General features: G+C 34.3%; 1 long non-coding RNA gene across 2 annotated transcripts; it reads left to right on the top strand.

Moving 5' to 3' along the window:
• Window positions 1–1,636: 1,636 nt before the first annotated feature.
• On the top strand, window positions 1,637–16,961 carry LOC137402056 (uncharacterized). 2 transcript variants are annotated; one of them, XR_010979435.1, is made up of 5 exons: window positions 1,637–1,669; window positions 6,130–6,246; window positions 7,597–7,710; window positions 13,215–13,352; window positions 16,820–16,961. It is a non-coding gene; the product is annotated as an uncharacterized lncRNA (long non-coding RNA). The 2 variants fall into 2 exon arrangements; XR_010979434.1 differs by lacking the exon at window positions 1,637–1,669 and having other exon boundaries at window positions 5,973–6,246.
• Window positions 16,962–17,200: the final 239 nt, after the last annotated feature.

Below are 17,200 nucleotides of genomic sequence, written 5' to 3'. Positions count from 1 at the left end.
TGTTCTCATGGTATTTTGGTTGACTTTTGTTAGTAAAAAGTAGTATTATACTCACTGGAAATTCGGGAATTATCTTCTCTCAAATCTTGGTATTTAAAAGTTTGAGTATTTTTATCTTGTTGGCTAGAATTTTGACTGCTGAGTTTGAGATTTGGCACAAGAACTCTTTGAGCAGAATGTATAAGTGCTGGGTTTACTCCACTTGAAAGATGTGCAATATTCAGCAACTATGCTTGCTATGGACTAATGCAACTCGGGAAATAATTATAGTTGCATTTAAATATCAGACTGACTATGCTGGTGTCATGTATTAAGTTAGGTTTTACAAAAAAAAACCGGAGATGTAGCATGTTTCAGACAGTTCAACTTGTTCAATTAAAATGACGTAGAATGGTGTAGTGTTTTTATAATTTTAGTCTCCAATCTTCTGATTTGAGATTATCACGCTTGTTGTCAATGTTTTTGTAGTTGTACCTGCAAAACAAAAGAAAATTATTGTTCATTTGTTTTTACAATTTAGGTATAAGGAACAATACTAACCAAAACAGTAAATAATGCAGTATCTCATCAATGTTAGCCCTCTGAACCCTCACAGCTGGTATTACGGAATTGCGTAGGCTGTGGCAGAAACCTTAATGGCGGAATACAGGCTTCCATATGGCTCTGTTTACAAAATATGTTTTTAAGCAACAGCAAAACTAATAAAATTAATTCTTTCGCAGGATGTTAGATTCTAAATTTCACTTCCATTTGTAAAATTTTTCACTTATCTTTATCTACTTCTTTCATTATAATAACACATTTTATTAGAATGATATCGCGAAACAATCAATATGACTCATTCGTTGGTAGGTCATAAATGACTGTAATACAAATGTGGAATTTTATGATAATAAATATAAATTTCCAGTATATTTTGAGTCATGAAAGGATGATGAGCGTGCTATGGATGAATATTATCTGTAAATGTTTAATGAGTGTTTAAAATCGTGCGAACTTTTATAGTTTTAGCCCGAATAATGGTGACATACTGTTTTTTTCTGTTTGATGACATCTGCTGTAGGTTGTCCGACTTTTTGTACTGCTGTTTCACCAAATATCATTGCATTGTTAGCACGTTTAGATATATTTGGTAAAAAATTAATAACTTCGGATTGCTGGACATATTGTCTAGGTTTACTGACACGCATTGATTAGATCGAGCAAGGATCAACGGGTTAAAACTCGGTTTCGTATCATGGATTTTTACAAGTTTGTATTTATATTTAACAACTATGATATTATCTTACATGTATTTACATAGCATTGTCTAATTTATTTGAAAATTAGAGCTTTAACTAGCAAATGTGGTTGCTGTCTAATGACACAAGCTTTGGTAATATTTCATACCAAGGGTTAGTACAAAGCCATTTGCATAGCTATTCATCCATAACATCTCGTGTATTGCTTTTCATTTGACCAGCATTTTATGTATTTCTATATCAAATTCATTGACATACAAACCGGTGATGACTCACGGTTCTTTCATCTATATAGGCCTGGGCGGTCATCAAGGACCTCTTCCTTGCATTGTCTTCCGGAAGATTTTGGCGATGAGTAGATCATAAATGTCAGTTGAAAGCTTCTTCCCTGTCATTAGACACGTACCCAACCTAATTTTGAACAGCTGGTAAGTCATCATTGACTACTTGACTTGATGGGCTTTGTACTTAATGACCTCCCATATATTCTCAACACATTAGTCATAACTTATAATAAACTTTCATGGGTAGCAAAATCGTAAATGATACAGAATTTGAAGCGAACACGAGTCAATACACAAACCGGCTATCGGAAATCAATTGATTCTTCAGAAGATTGTGTCAGTCTACCCAAACCTTCAAAATAAATATATTGTTATATATATATATATATATATATATATATATATATATATATATATATATATATATATATATATATATATATATATATATATATATATATATATATATATATAACAATAACCAATGAATAGATTTAAGAATTCAAGCAATTAAGGTTTACACAAATGGGGGTCCTACCACACAAAGCTGTCGTCAGAATAGTCACTTTTAAAATCACTGTCGTCACATTTAAAATCACTGTCGTCACTTTTGAAATCACTGTCACCTTTTTCAAATTGGTAACCAAAACAACCTCTTTCTTCACATTCGTTATTTTAATACAAATATCTATACCGGTGGCACTGGGTTGCGTTAAAAATCTGAAACTGGCTAGGTTTGAACTTCTACTAAACAAAAGCATGGCTCAACCAGCGACCTTCACAAACATATTAGTGATGTTTGGGAGCGTTGCTGATTACTCCGCGAAGAGTGACAGCCGTCTTAGGTTTTTAGAGCTATATTTCTTGTACGGAAAATAGACCGAGATTGCCTTTAATAATCACTGTCAGTCACAGACTTGGAAACGGATTTGCTGTCAATGTCGTGGCATTTCATTGCTTTAATTATTTGGCAGTCTATAAATGCTGAGCCAGATGCTTCAAACCAAAACTAGTGAAGTTTCGGTTGACCGTGGTGATTTATGAACAAATAATAAGTTAGTAACGGTACGGCAACACGTAAAAAAATTTCCGTTGGTTCTAACCAAAATCACGAAATGATTGAAACACACAGAATTATTCTGTGCTGCTAGAATCGTGCTAACGAGCACGATCTCAGCAGCTTTTGCAATTAGTATAGTCAAAGAGACGTATAATGACACACAATAGTAAAAGTATAAGTGCAAATCAACATAGTACACACGATGCAATTGCTTAAAGTGCGTTATTGAATGTATTTATTGTTTGGACGCTATAGCTACAATTTGTTTATTTTTTAATTATATTTCCTTTTTAGCAGCAAAAGTTTTGTGGTAGAGAATGTCGACATCTCTAGCGCAAACAAGTCAGTTGCATCGTATTTACTATGATAACTTTCTTAAATAATTTTCTTGTGTGTCGCATTATGTTTTCGGACTACGTATATCTTAAAATTTGCTAAAGTCGCGTTTGCTAACTAATAATAGCGCGACTTAGACAGTTACATCGTGTGTTCTATGTGGAAATGCTTCCGTATTTTTATTGTGTGTCACGGTACATGTCTTGGACTATACTAATTGCTAAAGCTGCTAGAATCGTGCTCGCTAATAATTTGTTTAATCTGTTAAAAGCGTTTCGTCGACGAACTCGGTGGGCATGCACAGCTCAAATAACTCTGTGAATTTTGACCGATTAATTCTGCGTTTTTCGTGATTTCGGCCAGAACTCCGAACCAACGAAAAATTCGTTACGTGCAGCCGTACCTTTAGTAATCCTATTTACGCAATCCTCGTCTCCTACATTGGTAAATGGTCGTCTCGTCTGTCACTTTTTAAATATCCCTGTCGTCGGGTCGTCAGAATCGTCACAAAACATGGGAGGACCCCCACAAATTCTGTACCATTCACTATCTCACTACCCACTTTCGCCTTGAAATTCTAGAAAATTAGAGATGCGAGCTTGCAAGGTGGTTTTTTATGTTTCACTAAATGCCCAAAGATGCGAAAGGCCAGTTACGGAAACTACATCACTTTGTTTTCCCGTCAGGTCTGCTTCAGATTTGTTTTAGAAAGGTTGGCTGGAAATGAGAGTATAAGCAAATCGAGAAGTTTCCAGCCAGGAAGAGATGATTTAAAAATAAAAATGAAGAAAAAATAGAATTAGCTCTAATATAAGATCAGAACGTTTTTTTCAAGAATGTTTTATTAAGCTCAATTCAGTTATATTAAATTTATACTTTAAGTTTGTTTATGCGATGCCACAAAAGTGTAGCGTACCAAGCGTGTTGCATCAGGTCTCTCTCTCACAATCATTAGTGCTATGATTCTCTGAAAGGTAAGAATTCCATATGGTATGCTACTGTATGGACTGCTGCATACTGCCACTACTCAAAATTATGTTGTGCATAATACTGCTACATTTTAATGCAGACCATAACCTTTACATAAGTATTTGTAGCCTTGGGGGCATGGGTATAGAGCATGAATAGATAAAATCATGTATTTTTTCATTTTAATATCTCTTATTGGTAGTTTTTTAGATGATGGCAACACAATAATTTATCTTTAGTTAATTTATATAAAAAACCTTTTTGAGATAGGACTTTAAGAAAATTAACTTGCGAGCTTTTGTCCCAGAATGGATTTTGCTCTCATATCAGACATGACTGTACAGTAGGCACGGCTAAAATGAGATGATCAGTTCTAGGAACGTTTACATGATAAGGATTTTTCATTATAAGAATGTTAACATACATGTAAATTGTCTAAACCATTTCAGGACCTTTCCAAACTCGCTCATGTGAGAATCCAACTTAAATTCTTTTGAATGTATTGGCGGTGCCTTAACTGTATTATTGGTTTTCATCGACAACTTTTCATGATCAACCTCATTGGTTTAATAGATTGTGGTAATTTGACAATAATTTGATGAAGAGCGCATAGTTTGACGCGACAGCGACTTACAACAATTGACTAAGAAAAAAAGTTTCACTATAAAAAAGCGATAGTACTTTTTCGTCATCTATTCGTTCTTAAGAGCTCAAGATTGCAACTCCAACTCATGACATTCAGATGCACCGACCAATAGCCTTAAAGTATTTATCAACAATTGCACTGCTATATGTACCTATTCTATCTTCCGTTGTCACTTCAGACAAATTATCACAAGAGTCAGAATGTCATGGAAATTGTATGTATTATATGTATAATGCTTTATGTACAGTGTTGGGAAAAAATCTTTGTCTGCCTGTTTAAGTAAGTGTAGCACTGCAATAAATTCATCATAATTTGGAAATATTTTGCACTGCATACATAAAACCCTGTATCAAAACAATCCTAATGAGCTGAAAAATAGAAATAACTAGATTTTAAAATTGCCAAATATATTCTATTGTATCAACCGCTGCCTACTAATTCACACTGCATACCAGAAAATATGTCATCGCAAATTTCGTTATTATCTCTTCTTTAATTATTTTCTAAATTGAAAATAGCAGTCTTGTACTGTTATGGGCCCAGAAAAAAGCCATTGGGGTTGTTTTGCATTTTAATATTTTATCTGGTAGCCTTTGCAGACTATAACCATTCTGCAGCCTTAGGCATGCTGTGAACAAGCCTCACAAGCGCTTGAGTGTTCATAATCTGAAACCAGGAATCATGTTGGACAGCTGGTTTTTTCAAACGCCTTGATCGTGGTAGATCTTTGGTGGTTTGATGCTGCATTCATTTCTTTACCACTTAATTTTCTTTAGATTGAAATACTCTAAGCTTCTTATAGCGCTATTTTTCTATTGCTCAGATTGCCCATCGTATGCAGGCGAATGATGAGGTTGTTGACACATTTCTTATCCATGGTTGATGTTGACGCTGGTATGAATTCTGGGATCTCTAGCTGTTCCTCTTTTAACAAGCAAAACTGTAAACCTTTGCTGCACATGCTGTCCAACAGGATCTCTATTGTTGTGATAATATTCCACTTGAAAATTAATAATGTCATATTGCGTTTGAAAATGAGTTAATAAGCACTGATTCACATTGATTGGCCTAAAAATGATTATTGATCCCTGATTAACCGTAACTTTATTACTGATGGTGTCAACAGGATCTAATGTTAATTTACTTTTAAATGATGCATGGTTTGTCAGGGTTCAATCCCTCTACATGACTACTACAACAAATTTACCTAAAATGGGCAGTGAGGTTTGAGGTGGACAAATACTTTTTGACACCGCTGCATGTCGCTTTCTTTTCTCGCAGGTGTGGCGAGACAGACTAACACTCAAATCAAACTTTAGAACTCGCCCGATGATACACTTTAAGTTATATGGGGTTTTTTACGCGGTACGAAGCAAAAACTTCACAAAATTGCCCGACTTTTTCTAGAATTTATGCTATAGGAGATATACGTTATAGGAGCATCTACTTTACTCTAAAAGACCATGTGAGTTTGTGAGGTACAAATATCATGTTTAAAGTGTGCAATAGCTCCCATGTAGGATACTTTTGCTCCCTCATCACTAATTGAACTTGAAAGTTTATTGTGTATTATCTAATTTTTATCACTTTTAGCCTTGCTTGTCCTCTAGCGCAAAGCCGACCTATTGCTCCTAGATGTGACTCTGGCACTTATGGAATAAAAGTGCAAGCTGAGTTATCAGTAAAGATTTTGACAGAACTGTTCATGAAGTGAGTGTGAGAGTGCTTTAATTTCAATGCTGTAGTTTATCCCATTTTCTTTCCACTTAACATGAAATGTTTGATTAGTACAATATTTTAGGCAGTTTGAGGCCGCTTGTTTTTGGAACAATGTTTAATTATGACTGCTGATGTACTGGCGGTTAAAACATTTGAAAAGCTGATAATGGTGTTTTTATAAAACCCCGACAACAAATTCAGAGTAATTTTTTGCTTTGTAGCATATTTGACTCAATAGAACAAGTGTTATCGCTGAAGCATTCTCTTAAGGTGAAAACAAATTAGGCGATAATTAGAGCAATATGGCGTTAGAGCTAATTAAAATTCACTCAGCGTGTTCATGCAGAGCGATAAAGCTAGAATTTCTCTACACAAATTTATTGCTAACGAGATGCATTTCGATTGGTTAGTTCTTACTAGAATTTAATTTTACGGCGGGTAATTATTTCTTACCGATGTTCAACAACGTACATCAGCTCCAATTTTCTATTTTGTTACGAAACATCTTCAGAACGAACACTCAATTGTTCATGAATTTAATAATAGCACTCCCAGTTCTGTCCATCATAACAAAATTAAAAAAAATCCGAGTTGAAAACCAACATCCGGAGTCAATCGTTGCGCCGGTTGACCATCTCGAGAATGGTAAATATTTAATATATTAAATATGAAAAACCACTACAAAATAAAATATGTATAAAAAATTGTAAAAACAATACAGCTAAAAATACAAGAATCGTTTTTCTTTTTTCTTCTTGTAGTGTAGGCAGTTTACACTCTTTAAAAGGGAGATAGGTTTAATAACAAATGTGGAGGTTGTTTATGTTGTAGCCTAGACGACGACATTTTGACTGGCCTAAATTTATCAACAACTCAGAAAAAACTAATGATACAGATTTTTATGGGCAGTTTGTGAGCGTGCCCATTATATCATTTGCTAGTAAATCGCTCAAGTGTGTTTATGCACGCACCAGCGATATCTTCGCCCTCATGACGCTTGCAATAAAATCGCCTAGTGTGTTTGGACCTTAAAAGATCCTTGCTATATTTTCACAAAAGGCGAATATACCTAAACCTATACATATACTGATAAGGTAACTTACCTCCTCAAATAGAGTTGGCGTTCATTAAAAAGATGGCGCTCGATTTTCAAAGCAATCTCCTGATGTGGTCCCAAATAGCGGTGCCAATCAAATCAAGGTGCATTCAAATATAGGTTTAACGGTAGCTCACTTTCAACATTTTTTCCAATACCAAATTGAAGGTGGTCAGAGACTCTGTGCATAAAGTCCTCATCAACTTATTATTTTATACAAAGTTAAAATCTTTTTTCTTTTGTAGAAGTTGTTTAATCTGGAGAACGAAGATGAGCTCACCACGCAGAACTATTGTTCTTTAATCATGTTCTCACAGAACTAATCATATTGGCCTACAAGTTTTTTGAAAAACTGAAGGGTAAGTTGATGAGTCCTCTACTTTTTGTAGTCCTAATCTTCTGATAATTAAATTGGGCTTTGATGACTAAAGTGAGCTCTGGAGACTGCAGTCATTACATTGGGTAGTTGGCTACTCTAAAATACTATAGCACTGACAATCCGCAAAAACAGTAAAACAATAGTTATGAAGCAAAATAACCATGTATGGAGTGGCATGTACAATTGATATTTAAATTGTACAAATACACTATCAAAGTATTAAAATATTAACCATTCTTTAAAGATTCAATGTATTTCTTGATGAGTGTAGCCTGGGTTTTCCGAATGGAAAAAGTCTAAAACACAATCAGATTTTAGTCTAGTCCATTAACTGAGTGCGTACAACAGGCTGCGCAGTGCAGCTCAGCACAATGTACGCTTATAACCAAGAGCAATGCGCTAAAAAATCTTTGTACAAAACATTTCTTATTAGTGAGTAGGCAATTAGTTAGCCGGTCATATGTGTACCTATTAGGAAAAAACCAATCGCCATCCTGCATCTAACTAATAGAAAACATGTTAACAGCCAACAGCGACCAAAGTTGTTTGAGAATCCTTATTTTTGTTTTTACAGTTTATTATTGCAATAAACAGCTGTGTTAGACCTTTACAGCTTCCAAGGTTTTAGAAATGGGCAATAAATTAACCTTTGGAAAATGGACTACTGATTGCTACTTATTGTATCAGCAAAAGAGGATGAGAACCTGACCAAGCTCATAGTGCAACACACTTTTTAGATTTTTTGTCGGTAACATTAGGCGTAAAACCTTCTGCTGATTAATGTGTATGTTAAAAAACTCTGATAGGTGGTGTGGTTCATAAATAAGGTCATCTTAATCTGAGGGCACACTTCATTGGTGAAAATTAGGTCTTTAATAAGAGCCATCACATGTAGGACAAATTAATGTACCAAAGTCTGTTTTATTCTAATAAAAAGTGTATTACGTTATTCAATAGAAAAATGATATGGTAATGATGCTACCACTACCAGGCACAATAGCCTTTTGGCTTTTACTTTGAAACAATTTTTATTTACCCTTTATGGCCACAATGTTTGCGCTTTAATTATGGAATTGTCTGTTTGTGTAATAATGTTCTATCTACCAATCTTTCATACAAATAAAAGTGTCCTCAAGAACCCTGGCCATCATTTTTAGCTGTTTTTTTATGAAATCTAGAGGCATTTGAAACGTTCTCTCTTCCAACAGCGTCAATAATTTTTTAACCTTGTCTTAGCATTTTACAACATATTGAAGGGTAAAGTAACAATTTGTTCAAAACTTCATGAACTTGTAGTATGGCTCTTACTCTGTTTTTTTACACTAAGCCTGCTTATAAAAATGCTGATGAAATGCAGTTGCATTTAAATTCTGCATAAATTGTCTAAATTGTTTTTTATCACGGCTTCATTAACAAATTAAAGACTTGGTAAATTTTGATCTTGCAGCCATTTTTACTAATTGTGCACGCAGTATGATGCTCAATTACCACAAGGCATGAAGTAAATGTAATACGAAGCAGTTTTTGCACTGATTTCTTATGTCTTAATTTTATGTTTAAGCTGTTTCAGTGTGAACTCTTAAACTACCAATAGTACAGCTCGTTTGGCAATGTGTTTCTGTATGGCCAAGTGCTGCATGATGCGGATTTAGCAAGCTTTTGTACAAATTGTTTCCGATTACTGATTAATTAGTAAATTATCTTATTACATCTATACCTGATTGAAAAAAGCTATTATTTGCATATGTTGAGCAAATAAGAATGCGTTTACAACCTGAGCATAGTTTTGCTTTGCAAAAACTTGTTTTATGAAATCTTCATACTGATGACCAGTAATTTCAGAAGCAATACAGCCATAAATGGTTACTAACTTCAGATCTATAGACTGAATAACTTTATTGAGCAATAGTACTAATGAGAGTAATTATGTTCATCAGATTAATTAACATGTAAACTAATAATATTCATAAATCATCCGACTAGAGTTTTGTGCTTACCTCACAGTAATTTCAAAATGGACGAAAAGTGGTCCCTCTCACTCGACAACTCGTTTGTAATATTTTTGGGGGCATGAACTAACATAAAAAACTTATGCTGACAAACTTGCTATAAAAATATTGTTAATAAACAATTGGGGTGTAAAGTTATAACCATTTATACACTCTTTTAGAAATTAAGTTTCACGAAACACTTATGTCGCGGTAGAGAGATCCATTTGGTAGTAAAGGAGTTGAAGTTATCAGCAGGTAGATCATATGGGTTGCGGTCACAGAAACCATGGTTAAGTCGCAAATCACGAAGTTGAATAATTCGACTTTGAAGTTGCACCAACTGAACTTATAATATTGGTAACAAATTTTGTAACCTGTAGGTCTGTACCATTCAAAGAGTGATCTTTCTGAATCTGAAGTCAGTTTAGCCAATAAAAGTATTTTACCATCGAAAAAAAACTTAAAACCGCTGCTATGCTAAACAAGAAGTACTGAAAACTGGTGTCCGCTAAAAATAATTGTTTCTTTTTTGCCGATTTTAAAGGTAACTTTGACATTTTTGACGCTCGTAATGAGTATTTTGGTATTCTAACTGATGTCAAAAGCAGTGAAAGTAAAGGGAGTTGTGGTGATATTTTCCTAACGATTCTTACAAGATTACTACAATATTTAACAATAAGAATAATTATTCAATTTCTATGAAATTATAATCAGATTTAGTTATGAGAATAATTATTCGAGTTTGCAAGGTCGAAGTATATAGTGACCGATGGTGTGCAATATGTTACTGTTGTTAATTTTCTAAAGATTTGGTTGATGATTTGGGTGTGCCCAATATCGCGATACAATCAAGCTGTTTTTTATATCTGCAAAAATAAGTAATACACTTTCTTATGAAAATACAGCTATTTCTTTGACAAACAGCTAAAATCTGTTTAGATTTTTAAATTCAGCATAGTTTTTTGGATCCAAGTACAGAAATCTAGATAAATATCACAATATCTTGATATTGGTTGCTATGTCATGTTGAAATGTAAACAAAACCTTACATTGGTTTTCGTTTCTCAAACTTTAATACCAGTTTTCTTGGAACTATGTTTTTGCACTAATGGTAAACTTGCTTCAGTTTTTTGACCATATAATCTGCTGTAATTAGGCTAGAATCAAAATTTTGTTTGCTAAATCTTGTAATCCCGACTTACCATGAATTCTGTGATCATGACACATAATAATAGTTAATGCACTGTTTGGAACTTATAGTGCTATTGTAAAACTACAATAAAAAATATGTCATCACTAACAGAAATTAACTACCAGTTTTGATTTTGTATACGTGTATCGTTTTCTATTACAGATTTTAATGTGTTTGCAGGACAAAATGAAGCAACTGCAAGAGGTTTATTATAGAATTTATTTCAAATTATGTTCTTGTGATAGAACTTTCCGTAACAAACTTTCATTTGGCTAATACTTGTATCCATTTTTGACTAAAATAAGTCGAACCAATTTGTTTCACTCCTACTACCTGCCCTAAATTGGTGCAAATGGTCATCAGAAATGTGCTTTCTTTGCGCTGCTAAAATGGCCCATTAAATGTACTTTAATTTGATGAAAACTCAAATATTGGTTAATTATTGGCCTTTCCAAAATACCGTAAAATACTCATCTGATTTGCATGTACGACTTAGCTGCCCAAGTTGTCAATGCATGGTACTGGAGCTTGTTATCATTTTGCTTGTTGAAGGTTGACTTGCAACAAAATTTCATTACTGTTATTTGGTATCAAATGATTCACCATGGCTTACTCTGCTGTGTTGTGGGTGCAAAATATGGAGAACTGTGATTACAAGCTCTTAAAAGCTAAAAAAGAAACAGTTAATCTCTGCGATCCCGAAACCGCCGTAGATTGGAATCAATTCATTTCTCTGACATAGTAAAATGATTTGGTTATTGTTTTGACACGTGATCTTCTCACATGAATTGTAAGTTCCGTAAAAGGCTCAATATAAAACTTCTTGTAGCACTAGTTTATGACATAAACTTTGGGTTTCGCCAAAGAGCTCTTACCAAATATAGATGCTCGCTAGTTTACAATTTTGTTTTGGGTTGATCTAATCGTCTAGTCGCAATCTGATCATGTGGCCCATGCTTCCTGCCAAACAGCGCACATAATTTTCGCAGCATTTTTTGACTATCACAGGTGACCAACAGGCTTGTCATGCTTATCAGATGATGATATGCATTCCTTCGAGCTAAGGTTAAAAATTAAACCATTTTTTACGGTAGGTTTTGAGATATCAGTGCTCAAAGTGACATCAACACAGTGATGAGGAAACAGATGCTTGAGGACAATAGACATCGTTTCATTGAATGCGTGAAGTGTAATTGTGAAAATATTTGAATGAATGAGGTTGCATGAAAGTGTAAACAGAAGCCATCTTGTTGAGCTACGTTCCATTTGACCCATTTTTAGAACGGGATTCTAATCTTCGGCAATTTCGTGATGGCGGCGATTAACTTTTCGCTTTTGAGCTTTTAAGAGCATGTTATCACATTTCTACATATATTGCACATGCAACACAACAGAGTAAGACATGGTGAATCTTTTGATACCAAATAACTGTAGCGTGAATTTTGTTGCAAGTCAACCTTTAAGCATTAGTAATCTTTTAGAAAAATGACAAGATTGGAAACATACCTTTCAAGCAACAACGGTATGCGAGTGCCACTGTACGTAATTTTGATTAATATTCTTAAACGTCATAATCATTCTTAGTATTGACTAAGTATTATTGCTTTTTAGTTTGTGTATTTTCTTATGTAATTATTATCTGTGAATGTTTAGCTGAAGCTTGTGCAGAGCTGTCATCTACAACAATTTAGTTGAATGTCATTTACTAGTTATTCCGTTTTACAAATTGGACTATGCCTTGTGAAATAACTGCTTTATTTTAATTGTGTATACAGCTCCTATTCACCCTTGCATGTTTATAGTTGTCATGTTCTTGCATTCCGGTTGCCTGTCCACTGACGATAGCACTTGAACAGACTATATGTAAGCATAGTGTCTGGGATAGGAACTGAAACTCACAGTTAAAACCTATGGTGACCAGCTCTAAACTTTACTTTGCAATAATATCTAAAAGCCAAGTCCAGATCAGGGTCAGACTACTGACTATCAATTTTACGAATGAGTAATTGCTTTTGAAATACCATTTCAATATTTGAAGTCCTTTTTTTAATAGGATATGAATAAGTTTTTACATTGCTTAACTCGCGTTCTTCTATTGCCTACAAATCACAATGGTGACGAATATCAAAGCTGGGATTGAGAGTCATAAGCTTAAATATCAGATGCACTTCTGCTTGCTCAGTTTTTTCCTTTTTTTGCAGCAAACAATGAGCTTTCAATTGATTAGCTATAAAAAGAGTTTAATTTAAATCGGAAAATCATCAAAATGTGATATTTCTATTTTGTTATTACTAATTGCAGGGTGTTGCTATAACATGTTCCGCACCCACTCTGGTGCTAGACAAGTTATCTAAAGAATTGGCGATTCAAGGTTACAAAAGCTTACATATTTGGGGAGGTTTCTGGTCAGAGGAGAGCGGACAAAGGAACTTAGTGAAGGTAAATTAGTGTGTCAAAACACCAAAATATTGAGTGACATAGAATGAACCTTGGTGAAAAACAATATTTTTTTAGATGTATTTTACAAATATTGAGATGAAAAATTTTGTGCTGGTCCGAAAATTTCAATAATATGTATTTGGACGATGTATCTAATAGTATGCAACAAGCTATAGCTTTTTTTAACTCTGAATGACACTCGTATTGCTTAACTTGCATTTTTGTACCATTTACAATCTCTGTTTGTGAGAAATGTACCTTTTGTTCCAAATCCTGTTCGGCCTGTCATAGCTGTTTTCTGCAGTCACCATTCAATTTTCAGGATTAACGGGGACCAGGGTCTTTTGTGGACAGTGAAAACCCACAAAATAAAAAGTAATGTTTTTAAGTATATACATAAATCAGCCAAACTTTAAGGCCAAAACCTTTGCATTGTTTCATAAGCATAATGTATTTGTTTCCTATGTGAAAAGTAAACTTAAGTTCCTTTCATTGACTTTTAGGTCATATGCTAACTTAAATCCAAGTATTTTAACTCAAATTATGAATTTTTTGTAGTATGGTCATAGGTCAGACTTTTATCTGGTTGGAATAGCTGTACAGCAAATTTTGCTATAATGTACATGTATACCTATTATAACGCAAATTCCTCTCAATGTAAAGAATTTATGTAAAGCTTTTGTTTGACCAACATAAGTAATGCCATATAGGGTAAAGTGTCAAGTTGGTGAAAGTTCCCAAAATTATTAAAAAAAATTTCATAGTTGTCCTTAAAAATATTGCTTACATTCTTGCCAAACTTGAGCAATGATAAGATGCATAGGGTTCGCTATTATAGATACCAATACATCGTTAAACTAGTTTGTCATTAGAGATTGTCATTTTTGTCAAAAATATGTAAAATGATTTGCCTCGCAAGAAATCAGAATTATTTGAAGGGGATTTATCAGTGAAAGCTTTGGAGTGTTAATACAGACGGTTTCCTACTTACGAACATTCGAGTTACAAACAACGGTACATACGAACAGGTCTGTGCGTATATTCATCGATAATACCGACGGTATTACCGACTTATTAGCAGCAGAAAGAGGCGCTACGTAGAAGCATCACCCAGCATCCACCTTCCTCTGCCCAGTTCGTTGCAGTGCATAAGTGCGTGAACGTATCTCCAGTGCGCAAAGAACTTTTAAATTTTTCCTGTATGTATTGTAAAGGAGTTTGCCGACCTTTACTTGGAACGATCTAGACTAATAAATAAAAAGAAGAGAGTGTGTGTAGTCCCATTCAGCTTTTTTATTAGCAAAGGAAATTTCACTTTTCGAGGAGCGTACATCTATCTGCTCTGCTCAAATAAATGAGAGCGCTCCGTTATATTCAGTAATATCAACTGTTCCATCCTAACGGCAAACGGTGAGAACACCGGCTAACAAGGTGAATAAATTGGACCGCTAGCGAGTTGGTATGACAACAATAAAAGTGACGATAAATGATAGTGTTATAACATGATATCAGATATAACAATAGCATAACGAGTGAAACAACGATATAATAAAAGGACAACACATAAAAAAGGACAACAAAGATAAGTTCTAGCATAACGATTAAAACAACGATATAATAAAAAAGGACAACACATACGATCAATAAGAAATGCTGTGTGATGGCCTGGCGTCCACCACAGTATTCTCTCCATTTTGTTAAAAAGTTTTTTCAGTACAAACCGATTTACAGGTTACTTATACAAGCCTTAAAAATACTAATATAAACCTTCAATATACTTATATACATGTAGGCCTTAAGCATAAGTTATAATGCAAAATATAGCACTGAAGCAACTTACGAACAAATTCACTGTACAAACAATTGTTCGGAACGTAACTCGTTTGTAGGTTGGGGACCGTCTGTATACCAAGCTGAATGTCATGATATCTAGTCTCATCAAAATCTATCTTGCTCCCAAGCTCTTCCCGACGATGGATAAATGATAAGTCATACAGACACTGATTTTACTTTGTTAGCTAGCCGCAACAAGTAGCAGTCTGTCTCTTGTGGCTTTTATTCACCTCACCTTCTGTTTGATCTCCAAATTCATGTTTACTACCTTCAAAACTGAATGTTTTTTTAATTGTCAAATCAGTTGATATGAGCATCAGTTAAATTTTTTGCTGAGCTAGAATTTATTTTGGTCATCTCAAATAGTCTACGAAGATGAACTGTTATAAACGAGCGCATTTGCACAGACATGCTAATGGCAAAGAGTAGCTTTATCATATAAGCAGAGACTAAATGGTGTAAACAAAAGCTGAAAATCTGTTTTAATAGAAACTTCTAAACTATTTAAAGAATTTCAATAATGTCTATATAATTAATGATTAATATATAATCCTAAATATTTAGGATTTGTTTGGAGTGCACGAGAGGACAACTCTGCTTTGCAGAGAAACCTGGCAGTAACCCTATGCTTAATTTGTACACATATGCATTGCAGTAAAAGGCATATTCATACACACCAACCTTACAGTGTTAAAGGCCAACTGAATAAAAAGGGACTTTTATACAATTCATAGTCAATCTGTGCATGGAAGAAATTGACCGTGTAGACAGTTAGGAATTTTACTCAGCTCAAGATTTGAATCAACTTGGCTTGTACCAACAAATACCCTGGCAGTGTAGAGTGCTGTAAAAGATTATCAGTTGCAATAATTATGCATTCAAATATTGCAAATTATTACAAGGTTAATTAGCATAGTTTTTGTAGTGTCAGTCTAGCAAGGTAAATGTTGCAAGTTCAAATCCAGCGGGATGCAATATTTTTCCATTATCCAACGGTGGCTTTATATGGACAGACACGGTTCTCATCACAGTACAGGCTGAATGTGTAAAATTTTGTAGATTTTGGTGCATTTTGCTTAGAAATAAGAGGAATGGTAACGCTGTAATTATTAGTTTGTAAAATAAAGCTTTTCTTAACCCAACTATTCATTACATTTTATATTTAAAAGATACCATTCTTACCTAATAGTTTGACAAAAAAGCTTTAGCTTAAAAGAAAGCATTAATGATAATGTTTGTTGTTTTTTACTTTTATTGAGTTAACTTGTGTTAACAACATCGAAACAAGAATTTTTTAAAGCTTACTAGGTTTATTTTTTTTAGGCAAAACATCAACATAGTGAGAACTGCAATCTCTTTAGGGCAAACATAATTATGCAGAGTTTCAGTAGGAAAGCATCTTCTGTGTGACCTACATTTAGTACAGCCACCGATATAGCTAGCTGCAAAAGCCTACTCTTCAAGTTTCTGGCAAATCTCCTAAGCGTTCTAAAACAACATGATGGAGCACACTTTTTAGTCAGTATTGTTTTAAAGCTGGTTTGATATCTTGGGAAAGTCTGTAAAATGAGTAGTGTTCAACATTCTCCTAATCTTTAACTATACTAACAGGTTAATAACTGGTTTCTTTGCAGGTAGAGCAGCATATTTACCAGTGGAGGCAAAGTGGTCTAGATTGCCTAACCTTCAAACAACAAGTTGATGTTCAATTTCCAAAAAGGCATCCAGTGACTGGAATGACATCCAACCTTAAAGTTCTTTCTGTAGCTGGGCGTGTCTACAATCATCAAAGTTCTCTTGCGAATCGCTTCTAAGATCTCTAGCTAAAATCATATTTTAAACGTTGTGCAGAGCCATTAGTTACAGCTACCACAACTTCACACATTATGCTCGAGGTGCCAGGAGATGGTCACACAATTTGCAAGACAATTATAGAGCTCAGTGTTTTGAAGCTCTACAGCTTTATTTGACAGAAATAAAACAGTCCACTTTTGTTGACAAATGTTTTATGGTAT

Source organism: Watersipora subatra, chromosome 8, assembly GCF_963576615.1.
Source record: "Watersipora subatra chromosome 8, tzWatSuba1.1, whole genome shotgun sequence".
NCBI classification, from domain to species: Eukaryota; Metazoa; Bryozoa; class Gymnolaemata; order Cheilostomatida; family Watersiporidae; genus Watersipora; species Watersipora subatra.
Note: the sequence above shows the minus strand (reverse complement) of the source record. Positions and strands in the feature narration are given on the sequence as shown.